Source organism: Temnothorax curvispinosus, unplaced genomic scaffold (assembly GCF_003070985.1).
Source record: "Temnothorax curvispinosus isolate PA1 unplaced genomic scaffold, ASM307098v1 QBEX01007734.1, whole genome shotgun sequence".
Taxonomy (NCBI): domain Eukaryota; kingdom Metazoa; phylum Arthropoda; class Insecta; order Hymenoptera; family Formicidae; genus Temnothorax; species Temnothorax curvispinosus.
In genome coordinates this window covers 2118967-2134196 of record NW_020217514.1, presented here as the reverse complement: position 1 = coordinate 2134196, position 15230 = coordinate 2118967, and the positions used below count along the sequence as shown (strand labels likewise).

The 15230-nt window shown below is 38.4% G+C and overlaps 1 protein-coding gene across 2 annotated transcripts in view; it reads right to left on the bottom strand.

Moving 5' to 3' along the window:
- LOC112457317 (MOXD1 homolog 2) overlaps nucleotides 1–15230 on the bottom strand; it is a 253527-nt gene that overhangs the window by 178111 nt on the left and 60186 nt on the right. Inside the window, exon 1 of one of the 2 annotated variants that reach the window (XM_025020286.1) lies at nucleotides 11063–11802. The exons of the other annotated variant lie outside the window; for it this stretch is intronic. The gene's annotated coding sequence lies outside the window, so the exon portion shown is untranslated. Of the gene's footprint in view, nucleotides 1–11062; nucleotides 11803–15230 lie in introns of those variants that run through there. 2 annotated transcript variants of the gene reach the window in all.

Sequence of the window (15230 nt, the reverse complement as noted above, 5' to 3'; positions counted from 1 at the left end):
ACCCCAGTATAAAATGATAATTCAAATAGTTCTCTATACGCGGATTATTGTTTGTGCGTAGACGAGAGATTCGCAACAGATGCAGCTGCACATATCTCTCTTAATGCTCGGATACGGCCGAAGGGACAAATGATGAACAATTTAATGTTTCACCCCTTCGTAACAAGATCTATTTCTGTTATCTTCGCGCGATATAAGCCTGCAGTGCCGGATGAGAGGGGCGTGACGGATAGGGGAGGACACCAATGGTGTCCTGTATGATACCGACCGATGTTAGATGCCTAAAAATACTCGCCAGAAGCACTGTAATATAATTATCTCTATGATATATGGAGCCGCGCTCATCCATTTCTTAACGGCCGACATTTGTCATCTGACGCAGATGACGCGGGCTATCTGTTGTCTCTCGACTTCCCCGCTGTTTCCTCGCTCATAGAATCATAGCTGGAGCTTAATAAAAAATTTATTTCGAAAACGAAACTGATACTAATCTCGAGGCTTCCCGCGGGGTTTCACTGCCTTTTATTCTTTTAGTTGACTCTATCGCTATTTCTGGGGGAGAGAGGAAGATTCTGTTCAAAGTAAAATAAGAAGTTTCTATTTCAAATATCTCGAATATGCTACAACTAGGCACCAAAGATAGGTATCGATAAAAGTAAAACATATTAGATTACTCTTTCGCGCGTAATAAACTGTAATATGACATTAATTTCTCGCATAATGTCATCCAAAATCAGTTTACCTAAAATGTGCACCGAGCAACGTGATCGACGATGCACCAAAGTTTCCCGGGGGAAAAAAAAACAAACTTCGTTATCCACAAGAGCCGGCGCGGTGATAGCGTCGTTTATTTGATTTCCCGCTTACCGGGGCGAACGCGAAAAAATCTACATCAATATCGACATCGATCGCCGCGCGGCGCGACGCAACGATATACCGATACTCGATTAATCATTTCGGTTCATACTTCGGGATTTTAGCGCACGACAAAAGCTTGAATGGCCGGATTCCGGCGAAGCGTGACGGAACGGAACGGACAATACGTATGAAATATAACGACGCCGATGAAAATTTCTCGGGACAAAAGCAAACGCGCGCTGTTCCGCGATCTCGGGCGGCTCAAATTCGCGAATTAGCAAGTCAAAACAGCGAAAGGAATTATAGTTCGATTAATTATATCACTCCCATCTCCCCCATCTCTCTTTGCACATTTTGCTCAGAAATTCGAGATTTATATTTGACGTCACGAGTAAAGAACGGCGCGTCGTTCTTGTAGCTTTTCTTAAGATAAGATCATGATTACGAAGAAAACAGATGCAATCACCAGAACTAAGAAGCAGATTAATAAGCATCTCATCGTCCATCTTATACCGCTTTGCAGATTGGAGATTGCACGATGCAATTTTAAGATCTGTATATAAAGTAATTCTATTATATTGTATTAAAATTTTTAAACAAAATAATAAAATAATAGTGTTATTTTATTATAAACTTAGTGTGTTTTTATGCTTTATTTTGTAATAATTCTCCTTCTCTTTCTTTCTCTCTCCTCTCCCTTTTCTTTCTCTTAAGAATCTTAATATAAAATTATAGTTTCTTTATTAAAAATATCTAATTAGTTAAATCTAAAAAGTAACAATCTCTAAATCATTACAAAATAATTGCCCTCTTTTTTGATAATTTTAAACTTTTAATTAAAAATTATTTTCTCAATTATTTCAAACGATAAATGCTGCAAAATATCAAGGATTGAATAGTGACAATAATTATGATGTTTCGCGTTTAATGAACATGTTATATCTTAAATATCGATTACGTTGGAACATCATTTATTATCTAAGCGAAAAACTACATTTGTTCTTCCCATATAATAAAAACTGCAAACACCTTTCCATCTTGCTATAGCGAGCCATGAAAATCAAAGACGTCATGATGCCGACTTAACACCCACGTCGCGTCGTTAATACGCGCAAAAGATCAAAGAGCGAATTCTGCTCGCGGGCAGTTTGAAATTAGCAAATCAAAGGGAACCTCTAATACACTTTCCTTATAGTAAAATGACGATTCCTACCTTAGTCTCGAAATGTCAAAAAGGACAGACGGCGATATCGATCGCACCATCTGCTCGACAAAGAGCTCGTTCTTTGATATATAATTCAAGCTAGACTTATATCGATTAGTAAGATCCATCCCCGAGGAGAAAAAATCTCTGATCCTCGACCCAGTTTTGACAGAAAGCAAACGATAAGTACAATGTACTTTAAACTAATATAACTCCAATATTCGTCGTCATCTTTCATAATAACTATGAAGAATAATAAATATTATAATAAAATTAAATATAATCCATTTTGAATATATGCTATTAAATAATATACGATGGAGCTTGAAATATTCAAGAACATGCCATTTTATTGGACCTCTTTTGCTTCACTATATTCTCTGCTATAAGCTAGCTATAATTTAATGCCGTCTAACCCAGTGTCCCAAATTTGGATTCGTAAAAAATGGTTCCTACATTCGCGACGCATCGATATCGGCGGGTTATATAATCACATTCGTAATAATCACACGGAGATCCGAAAATATCAACTAAAAAGCACGAGGGAGCATCGTAGCATGCGAGCCCAATTCAACATTAGCAAGTCAAAAGGCGCGAGTGCGCCTGTCGTCGTACTGCCGCGTCCTATCGCGGGTAATGCGTACCTTTGTCGCGATGAAATGATGGTTTTCGAGGAGCAGCTTAATCTCATCGCCCTTCCCAAATTACCGGGTCGTCCCAACGGCTGGTGGTGACTACGCTCTCTCCGTAATTTGTAAGCGCGCCTCGGCCCACTGGGTCCCGCCAGCCCCCGCGTTCTCTCATCCCCCTCTCCGCATTTCGCCATCTTTCATTGGACTTTCTACGGCGAAATTATACGTCGAGTGACAAAACGTGAGGGCAGACTTCGTTTTATTTGCCCCTACATTAGCATTCCTCGCGGCTATCATTACCCTCAACGATCATTCCGGCCTGGACGAGTCTCTGATCAGTCGATTAATTCGAAGCCTTAATAGCACCACGTGGGCGAGGCGCGAACACGAGTCGATGATCGTGGAAGATGATCGTCGGGAGAGTGGTGGCTACTGGTAGAGTAATGGAACGTAATAAAACAAAATGTCAAACTATTATAAATCTATCTTCTGATATACCTTAGGAAAATTATATTACAAAGGAGAATAGGGGACAGAAGTACGAGGCATTAAAATGTAATTTCAATTTAAGAACAAAAAAGTGAAAACATTTAAATATGTAACAAAAATTTAATTAACATGTTAAATTATAGCATTATTTATATAATTTTTATAAATGATTTCTAATGTAATTATATATATATATAAAATCTAAAAAGTAATATCTATAAGAATCTTTTGATAGTGTTAACTCAAACATATACCTATTTCTCTACTGAGATTCCTTCAGCACTGTTTCGAGAAATTCAAAGCAAGATTATTAATTAGACGGATTCTGGGAAGTGATAGTGCAAATTCAAGAGACAGGGATAAGCAACTTTGCGAAATCGAATTATCAACTAGTCCTTAACAATCCAAACTCAATCGAAATTCACGAGCTCCGCTATGGTCTTAGCGAAACGCTGGAGAACACAAAGGAATAGAATTGCCATATTATTGAATAATAATTAACCGAAGGAGCAAACGGATAAGGCAAACATGTCAAATTTAATTACGTTGAACAATCTGAGATTGTCAACTTAAAAATTCAAATAACAATAGTAGCATATTATAATCTTAATGAATACATTTGCCTACTTCTATCAGCTTCATTAAATGCAATTGCGCAGACCGATAATATGTATATACGGTATAATGGAAAGTAATAATTTATGTCTCTAGGTATAAATCAATCTTTGTAAAAGATATGACAATCATCCTCGCCCACTTATCTCTTCGATTAGCTTGACATTTCGTGCAGGATGCCGATGGAAACGCATGCGTTGCAACGAACAATGATTTTCCGCAGCGAGTTATTCGACCTTTGACGTCGGATTCATGCCGTCCCATAATTATTATGCTGCACCCGACGCTGACAGATAATTTAAATAAAGAGTCGCGCGCGAGGAATTAACGAGGGCCCGTACAGTAATATCAGAATGACGATTGTTAATTGTTACAGTGCGAACGAATGTTTGGCAGTACGACGGCGCGTATAGTTGTTCATTTCGGATTAGGATAATTGGGCTTGCAGAGGGTGTCAAACACTGAGGGTCGCCGCGCACGCCCGGATTTCACTAATTGGCATTATCAAGCTTTAGCGACTAATGATATTAATTGACGCTCGCTATCGCGTCACCTTTTCCGAGGCACTGACTGAGGCACTTCATTTATTAAGAGAAAAATCTCAATGTCATTCATGGTTTGTTCCTATACATGACAATATAAATATCCGAGAAATTTTCTCGGTATATTTTTAAACGAGTAGTGTGGTCGATAGTTGATGAAATGGCTGAAAATATTTGTTTTAACGCTTCTATCATTTTTCATGTCCAAAAGAACAATATATGGTATAAAATATTTTTACTTCTAATATTTAGTTAGTAAATAAATCGTTACCATGATTGCAAACGCGAAGTGTGCCATGTATTCTTGGGAAACGTCAATGAACTTCCCAGGTGTTGGAATTTCATGAGAAAGTTGGATTTTTCTCGGATAAAACCCACGCCGAAAAATCAGATCGACCGAAGAACAATGCGCGTGACGATATCTCATGTTCTCAGACTCCGACGCTTGGCAAGGTGTTGCACAAGGCGACAGGATGTTAAGAAAAAGTCGGTGCATGCATACAAGCGCGAACGGAAATACGTGACAAATGCGTGATTTGCCTGTGAAGTGAAAGGGTGTCAGGGGCTCACGTGGGTGCCGGCCGAGCGGAACAGAACAGAACAGAACAAGCGGTACGTTTTGATAGTAAACGATAGTAAGCTCGAAACTTATAAATTTCGAATTATAATTATACATGTATATACGATATGAATAAATTATGTAAAGAAAGATATCACGAATGCTGCATGCAGAAGCAGAATAGCACAGGATAGAATAGAGTGGAAAATGAGTTATGTATATAGTACAGGAAATGCTTATCGTAAAAATAATCAATCTCGAGAAAACCGCTGAATTCAAATTAGATGTTACAAATTACCGCGAGATATAACGGGCTGTGAGTTTACGTAGGAAATTACGCTGGAAGAGACTACCGATTCGTTTACGTCAGCCACGGGTGAATATAAAGTGCATATTCGCCCTTTAATGAATCTTTTTTTTTCAGGCGGATATGACGCGCGGGCACACGGTCGCGCGTCATACACGGAAATGAAACTGCGATATGCTAAAGAGCGTCGTGGTATTCTTGGAAGTCGTCGTATCAGGACACGTTAACGCCGCTTAATTTATAGAGGCATAAAATAAACCCGTGATCGATATACCCGCGCACGGACGCGAAATTCACAGCTGAAACACATACAGGAACCGAGATCCTATCGCGGCGACTCGCGAAACGAGAATTCGCGTGAGCGAGTCCGTCCGTTCCCCTGTCGGTCTGTCGGGAGAAGTCTTACACTGTCTTGAGTGCCGGGCCTTTGCGGTCTCCATCTTATCTGTTGAGCTATTTAAGACGTCGTCCGCGATCCCCGTCAAAAGAGAAGGAGAGAGAGAGAGAGAGAGAGATATCCGCGAAATCACACGCGGATTAACAGATAAACGACAGATGCGCGCGAGCACGCTAAGGACCGACCGTAAATTTAGGCGGACGGGAGCGTCCGTTCGATCAATTTCATTGATTCGCCCGCGATTAGATAAACGCGACAAATGATGCATACTAAGGAATCTTCTTGCGACCTTCTATTATAATCGCGCTGTTATCTCGTCTGTTAGAAAGAAACGATTCTAGACGTTTATATATATAGCGAATTCGTCGAACATGTTAACTATTCAGAAACTAGACAAGGAAAGCTATTTGCGTACGTAGACGTCAGACAGTTTAAACATATTCCTCAGTGATTCTAAAATAATGCTTATCTTACAAATTCTTATAAGCAGACTGTATAATATGCAGCGTAAAGAACTATTTAAAAATAAAACCCAAGATATTGTGGTAGATTCCAGACTTACTCGATAAAATAATTTATCGTTTTAAAAGAGTTTCTCTTCTCTCTATGAAACATTATTATATGCTCGGTCCAAATTGTACAAAATACTTAATATAATATAAAGATATTGTTGTAACAAGCGTTAATTTAACGATACAGCAAGCAAGAGATCGATGAATGATCTGCAAGTTGCATAGCATAATGACTATTTTTAAAGAAATTAATTATATACATATATAAATGCTTTTCCAGCCACTAATATTCTTGTATGAAATGAACGTTGTTACTTGCCGATATCTTTACAATTTCAATGCAAATTGCGCGCTACAGCCTGCGTGACTAATTTAATATGCCATGCTACCTTATTATCGCACGTAACAGAATAGAAGGTCTCGAATTTTCATGTTACAAATACTGTATTTTTTGCAAATTGTCAAATACACGCTCGACCGTAATACGCTAGAATTTTATAAAATAATAATCTGATTCATATAAAACAAAGCACTTAAATTATATTTAACGTTTAACAATGTTTTATACCAACAACCAAATATTACGATTCATTGTTTTTTTAATAAAAAATATTCAATTATACAGTTATATAATTATACAATACAGATTGTGTATTATGATACATGTTCTGCAAACGTGAAAATTAATAAAAATAATAAATCTTAATTAAAATGACATATATAAAAGGACATAATAAATTATAATAAATAAAATCGTAATGCATTCAATAAAAAGGATTAGCATAGGTGAAAAATCCAATATGCCGATATTAATTTGAGCCACGATAATTTCGATGAGACGGCATTAATTTTTTTTTCTATTTAAGCAGAGAGATTAACAAGTCGATACGCAAATGTTAATATATTACTAATCCTTCCAAGAGAAAAAGCAGATTTGAAGAGACGCTTTTTCGTACAGGGATGAAGAACGAGATCCGTTAACAGATTGCTTTTTCCGTCCGACGGAAAGCGAACGAGAGAATAATTTTCATGCGAGAGTGACGAAGGAGAAAGAGAGGGCTGGAAGTGCGGGAAACGCAAACGGTCTCGGAACCGCGGAGGACCTTCCATGGAGGAGAGTGAGCTTAAAGGAGATAGCCGGTAAAGATCCTGATGTAGAACAGCCGCGGGTGAAACATCACCCGACGGCCGTGGCCGGCGGCGTTATCCGCGCGCACCATCTCTCGCGTTCGCGACAATCTTTTCGCACTTCACGAGACCCATTCCTCAACCTATGGAAATGCGACACATCGCGAATCGCCGCGATATCGAAGAGACGAATCGAATCAATTGCTCCTTTTTTGTCTAATCGACGCAAGAACGATTCAATCGCTTCGCACAAGTTTGCCTTTATGGATTTATTCCGAAAAGTCGAAAGTGAGATTAGCAACAGCTATTAAACACTAATAGCACTAATTGGACATCGATGAAACAAAACTATTAAAGTTTTAATGAACTTTTTCTTCTTGTTAAATCATAAGACAGGAATGTCATATTGCGAGCTCAGTAATTTTGATCGAAAAACAACGAAGTGTCGAAAAACTTTAATATACGAAAGTATTAGTAAGTATTACTTGAATGAAATATTGTTTAGCTATTATACTTTCCTAAGTACCGCCTAAGAAATTATCATTAACTTTTGAGCGGTTTATCCATTCGGTTCTTTAAATCTTTTTATTCTATGAAAAGAACGGCTTGAATACCTTAGTCGCAAATATTAAGAATTGAACGTATATAAAGAAAAAAATTTACAAGATTTAAAGAATTACATATGTAATCTGATTTTTTGCGTGCATTCTGATTTTCCATCACGCATATTCAGAAAAAGATATTTCGTCTTGGCAGTCGAGACGAAATATTTCATTCTTGCATCATATATCATATAGCGCAAAGATTACAATATAAGAGTGATTCACCGCCAGCTTTTACCATTCGTCATTCTCGCTACCGTCGTACTTTTTACCACGTTGTATTCATAAAGTCACTTGTAACACAACGCATCTACTAAAATCCGCATTCACGAGATGTTAGCTCGTATTATGGCACTATTAGATGCTACCAACCAACAGTTCAGGCAATTCTGTCAAGAACTCTGAGGCCTGTTTACGGATTAGAAAAGATCCCAGCTTAACCATTTTCGTGATATTCCTAATGCTGTCTTTAATATTTTAAGGAGATTATCCATGAGATTATCCGTTCCAAATACAATACTTTATATGCGCTTCCGGCTTTACAGATAGCTTTACTGATAGCTATACGAAAAATCCGCGAGAAAATCAAATTTTACAATGCTGGCAAATTATAACGTCAAAACAACACAAAACAAGATTTTAGAATATTAGAAAGTTAGAAGATTAGAATTAGAATACATAGCTATCATGGCTTGAAATTGACATACCAAAGTTACATTAAATTGATCGAACAGTTCGTTCAATTTTCTTGTTTTGTTAACGGTTTAAGCGATCGCATATAAGAAAAAAAAACCGAACAAATATCTTCTCTCCCATAAATTTTAAACAGTAAAAAAACCGTTGACTTAGATGCATTAAGATTTACGGACATCCCCGACAAAAAGATTCTAAAAGAGAAAGAAAAATTTCCCGCAGTGGGCACAGTGTGCAAAGGGTTCCGTTCGAACTTCCCTTATTTTCGTTTTGGCCGCACGACACGACAATGCTCTTAAATTCACTGCCTCGAACTGTGTCGAGACAACGCCGTTATACTCGGAAACTTTCACGAAAAAAAAAAAACTGGGACGTGCCGTTAGAATTAGGCTGGTCAGGTTACATTGAAAACCCGCGAATCGAGTCAGGACGTCGTCTTTAGCTCGAGATTTTGCAATCTCATCGGTGAAAAGCCCGTGGAATGTCATTGACTGCGACATTAAAGCAGAAGAATCGATTATTGCCGATTTAGATAGCACGATAAGCATATTGTATACTTATAGATACATATAAAAATTTCAGGATTACCACATTATTCTAATTCTAATAAATTTATTTAAATTGTTATTACTATCATTAAACAACAACAATTAAGTTCTGATTTAAAAAAATCAATTTAAAAAAAAAACCGAAAAACTCCGTCATTCACACAGTCCTGACAATAAATTCACCCAAATAAATTTTAAATACTAAACAATCCAATAACTTTGTGGCCAGTAAATTTTGTGTATAAATGAAAAGATTAACTTCATATTTATCCTGTCATATTTATCCCAAAGAACCTGTCGTGAACAGGAACAGCGATAATGACAGCTTATATATGAGACATTAGCGTGTGCCACTAAATTTCGGCAATTCAGCGCAAACTTTAAATTGGGTTTGAAAACTTGGTTCCACCATTTTTTCTACGAGTCTACATGCATCGATGACATACACGCCGATGTGTGTCGTATGATCGAGAGCTTCTGTGTTTTACGATCGCACGATTTTATTCCCTTCTTTTTTTGCGGCGTGGGATCACTTTCGCGTTTCACTGCATTGTGCGAGCTCGGAGCGACAGACTGCGCGTGACAGGCGCCACGGCATAAACATCGATCTGCGAATATTACCGTGAAGCATTATTCGCGAAATGACTCTCGTGGTGCTCGCAGCTATTCGCTAGGTGAACCAGAAACTTCAACCGTTTGCTATCAAACCGCCAAGCGACGGCGGACTGTTAACTTTCACGTTTCTCACGGTAATTGAGAATCATTTTTTCTCTCCATAAAAACAACTCGAATTTAAACACGTCTTTTTATTTTATGAGTGATAAAAACCGATAACGATAGACACTTGGATATTTTCGTCAGGAAATAGATATCGGTGTGTTCTAAACTTATTCGTCATCTGATTGCATCGTTCTTTTAGTAAATCCTAATGATTCACTATTAGTCATCAAACATACTATTTATAGACACAAATCGAAACAATATCGCGCGATTGTAAAAGTATAATTAACAAAAATATTACAATAATCTCATGACAAAATATCTGCTTCCTAAATGTATTAAATTTTTGGAGGAAAATTTTTCCCTTCCTACAAACAAAGTAAAATATCAAGAAAAATTTTACGTATTTTTGAATTTTTTACATAATTATATCGTTATAAAGCACATAAGCATATCGTATAAAATTTGAGAATCAGTTAATTCACTTTTAATGATGTTAGATCTAGTCCGAGGAAACAACACATTATTAAAACGGAAACATTCTTTTCAATGCTATGTTAAGATATCATGTATCGGAAACCGCTCAAAAGATAATTAATAATTATCTTTTTTCTAGCACCTTTATTCTATTCTTATATCGAGTTATCAACAAGATATTATCAAAATGTCGATAATCCATTCCAAGTCTCGCCTTCGTGTCTTATGTGAAAGTCTATATTTCATCATCCGTTAGAGCAGTGACGTGTTTCATAACACTTCGTATAGTTATTGACAATGAGACAAACATGTCAAAGAATTTTAACAACTTTTATCAAACAAAACTTCGTCTATCGTATCAATCGGATCCAAAATTGTGTCGATTTCTGCGAAAGAATAACGTAAACAATTTCTTTTCAGAAAAAGAATTGCTATCAAAGTACTGATCAATTTATTCAATCTTTTAGATATCTTGCTAATGTATCTACAAGTCTTAATAACTCATTTTCTACAGATCTTGTCTTATATAAATGCAAAACATTATGAGACATAATGTTCTGAAAATCGCTTACAAAAGATACGATAAATTTAAAAGTGTAGAAGGCAGAACGCGGAAAACAATCGCACCATTAGTAACGCTTTAAAATGGTTTAAAACGTCTACGTGCTATCTAATCTCTCGAACGCTTCTCAAATAGTTCTTGGACTGTTGTGTTTTCGGATTTCGTTCCTCGATTGTGTCGATTCGTCGAATTTTATGAGTCATAGAAAAAAACTCACCACTCAGAGAAATATCGACCACGAGATGTCCTCGAGTCCGTTTCAAGTTTGATGAACGTCGTCTTGAGAGATACGGCAATTCTCCGTCGTTATACACACCCGCGTCGTTAAGAACTTCCTATCATCCGCCGCCTTGGCGATCACACACTTCCGTCACTGTCACTCACTCACTTTACGAGCTCCTCGATTACGCCCTCCTAGAACTAAAGCCGATAACTCGGTAGCGAGTCGGTGATAGACAGCCACTCCGTGCCTCTCGATCTGTTTATCTGCGCGTCACTTTGCCTCCTTATTGACGTCCGTCGTCGCGACGCTCCGAAAGTTGCGCTCCGATTTGCGCGCGATCAGGTAGATATCACACTATCCACTGATTACGATCGATAGGTTCCATCGAACCGACGTTCGCGGAAGAAAAATACGAACTTGTTTTCCTTCGAATGGCGAGAGAGATACATCCGTCGGATCGGAGCTGAGATTTCGTCAGACAGAGGACAACTCCGTCGTTGCTCAGATCGAACGATTACTGACTCGCAAGAACTATTATCACTATCTCGTTGTATCTGTCGAATTGCACGATCTCAAAGCTTCAATCGGCTCTCTTTCGTTCCCTTTCTTTCTCTTTCTCTCCCTCTCTTTATCTTTCTCTTAACGAGAAAACACACACTACAACGTACAACACCGCATACAGGCCAACCGCGCGCCACGGCACCCGCCTGTGAACTGAACGCCACCACGACCTGAAGCCGGGACCCGACTGGTTCCCTCGGCCTAGGGAGTCCCCACCGCTTTCTCCCGCTGCTCTCTCCCACCGCTCTCTCTCTCTCTCCTGCCGCTCTCTCCCCACCCCCTTTCGAGAACACCCACGTTCGCTGTCGCGCGCGCGACCCTACGCGCGCACCATCCCCCGTGGATCCCTATCCTTCGCCCTCCTGTTCTCGCTCTTACTCACTCAACTGGCTTTCTATATCTCTTTCCCTCTATCTCCGGTCCCCTTCTTCGGGTACTGTTCCTCTTCTTCCTACTCTCTCCTTCTATCGTCCCGTCGCTCTCGATTTTCGCCCCCTTTCTCTCTTTCTCACCCGACTCCTGGTCGGGTCCTCGTCCCGCTCACATTCCAACGGTGGTCGGTTCTTCTCTCTACGACTGCCTATTCCTTCCCGCGCGCGCTATGCCATGTTCCGACTGCCTAACACCGACCCTTCACGTACGAACGACCGAACGACCACCCCATTCTCTTCACCGGCAGCGCACACGATCAACCATTTCTATCTTTCTCTCTCATACCTCTCTGAGAAACCGCGCGCTGGAGGTACACCCTTTGCCAAGGACTTTCCGGATCTCTCCCACCTCCGCCCCCCACGTCCTACCCCATCCTTCGTCCGCGTCCTGACCAGCCGTTCCTTTCAGAAATATTTCGACGTCCGCGCGCATGTACATCCTTGCACCTGACTTCTCGGAGTTCTCCACGGCCGAGGAAGTGCGCCGGCCAATCCCGGGCACATGTTCGACACTTCCACTCGTACCATTCTTCTCGGATCAGGCCGGGGAGAGACGGGCGAGACGGGAAATCTCTTTATCATACTCGCGAGCAAGCAGGCTGCTCGAGAAAAAGGGTGTTACTTCCCTTTTTTCCTCTTTGACCGTTGGATTTGCGTGCGGCGACGATAGAATCAAGAAAGAAATTTCCATCGAATAAAGCTGAGCCCGAGTCATTTTTGCGGTTTATCGACGCAAGATGAAAGACTTGAGATTTCATTTAATATCACAACTGTCGTTTGCATTGTTTGCAATAATGAATGCCGAACACTTCTAATACAAGCTGAAGTTACTTGAAAGATTACTACTAACAATAAGATTACCACCGATTGTGATCGACAAACATTCAATTTCGGGCGAATTTGCATTCTTAAATAATTATTTTGTTATTCTTTAATATGACACGTTCGCTAGAGTGATTAATCCCTATTTTTCTAGTTAATGTTTACTGTATCGCCAGCAAAAAAAAAAAGTATTATTTGAAGCGAATTGTTATTTCAAAATAACAATTACAATCCCAATACAACCGCGAAAGAAATTTCCGCATCAGTGAAAATTGATTTAAGCTCAATATATCGAAATTTTAACACAACTAGATTAATTTGCGAGCCTGCTTATAAATTCCTTTCATTACGATGAAAACTGTAGTCCACTGGGATTACTACATATTTGCAGAATGAATTTTGGTACGATCGCGTAATTGCGTCACCACTATATTTGCAAGACACTTTTCATAGCTCTCTCCCATTCGACAAATGGCGTCGACGCGAGTGACATTTCCATCCATTTCCACTGCGAGAGCAACACGCATAAATTCGACACGCGCAACGAATTCTCGTGCCAGACGAGGTTACGCCAATTTCCACCATGGCGCCTGCATCACGCCGGCCACAATTAACCGGCGATTAATTATTGTATATGTAGATCCCCTTACTTTGAGATATCGCGCACCCCGTAAGAGTGAGTGTCGTACCAGCAGAAGTATATATCGCGAACTAGACGTCATTAGTTATGGTGGACGGTGCTATCTCATACCTTAGTGTATATCCTAAGTATAAGTATGTATCATACACATACACGTCCTAAGGGACCTAACGTATCTATTTATCTATATATCTATATATTTTACATGATTATATCAGTGATGACACCAGCGGAATTGAAATATCTCGCGTTGTATCGCTGTAATGAATAAATTATGTCTCTAGCTAACAAAGTTAGTTATGCTTTAAATGTACGTCTGTTTTTGTATGTGCTTTTAAAGTTTCACTCTGGCGAAGATATATATAGTGAATATAGATTAAAAACTTTAATGATTTATTCAAAACTTTCGTACGTTAAAAAACTATTTATTTTTAAAATAGAACATCGGCCTAAACAATTTTATTTCGTTTATTTGTCATGTTTGAAAAATGGGCTAACATCACTTTCAAAATAAATAGCTCATATCATTACTATTTACGAGATATAAAATAACGACCAATGTATTCTAACATTCTGTTTGTGAGCAATAACATATTTCATTTAAGGTAATTAAAATGATTCTTATCAATTCGACGACAGGCGTCTCTCGATTATTTATGCCTCTCCTTCCTCCTTTAATATCAGCCTCTTTACGTACTCTAGGATACTATTCTCGTGTATCGGGAGGGTCTCCTTCCAAGCCCATCAAATTTCGCGCTGCCGCAAGCAAAAAAAGAAGCACGCAGAATTTAATTCTTGCCCCTTGGCTTGAACGTAGTCGCTCTTAAAAATTGGATTTTTTTAATGAAACCTCATTCGCCTGGAAGCAGCAGCTGAAGATTAAGTTTCACGGTAGACAATATGAGACTTGCCTTTAACGGCTCTTAGAAACGTATTGCAATAAGGTCCTATACGCGGAAAATCATATTCCCATTATTTCGACATTCGTAAATCTAGAACACGAAATCAATAACAGTGTATTTGAATAAATTCTATTTTGTGACTACATGATATTTGCCTGCGTTCCAAATTTTACAATGCTAATTTCATTGTTTCGATTATTAATTCTATATCACAGAATTTAGTCTGTTATATTAATAAAGCTGTTATATCATATTATTTGCCGTTGCAAGGAAGCCGCACTGCGACACATTTAATTTAGTCGAAATAATTTTAATATTAACCGGCACTATCGAATATACGTCAAAGTGTCACATCATATGGTACAGATTATCTTGAAACTATAATTTTTATACACGTCCTATATTCTCTTCTCTCTATTTCTGAATCAGTGATTATTCACTGATTCAGCAGTACTATTCATCGATTCAGATTTAGAGAGTTCATAAAGCAAATATACGTAACTATGATATATAAATATGCTGTTTTGTTTACCGATATTATTTTATAAATATTTTAAAAACACAGAAAGAAGTGATAAATGCACGATTATAAATAAATATAAAGTTTATCGATCACATTTAAAATAACTTTTCTAAATATTAGTACTTGGATTCTTATTACCAATTAATCGGACAGTCAACGTGGCACTGTCTTATAAATAATAAATTTTCGTGAATAGTTGCGTTCTAGTAAAGTCAATTATGCTCCAAAGCTAGAATCGTTTTTAAATAATTCAGTTTCACTGAAGCGATCGTACATTTAAACT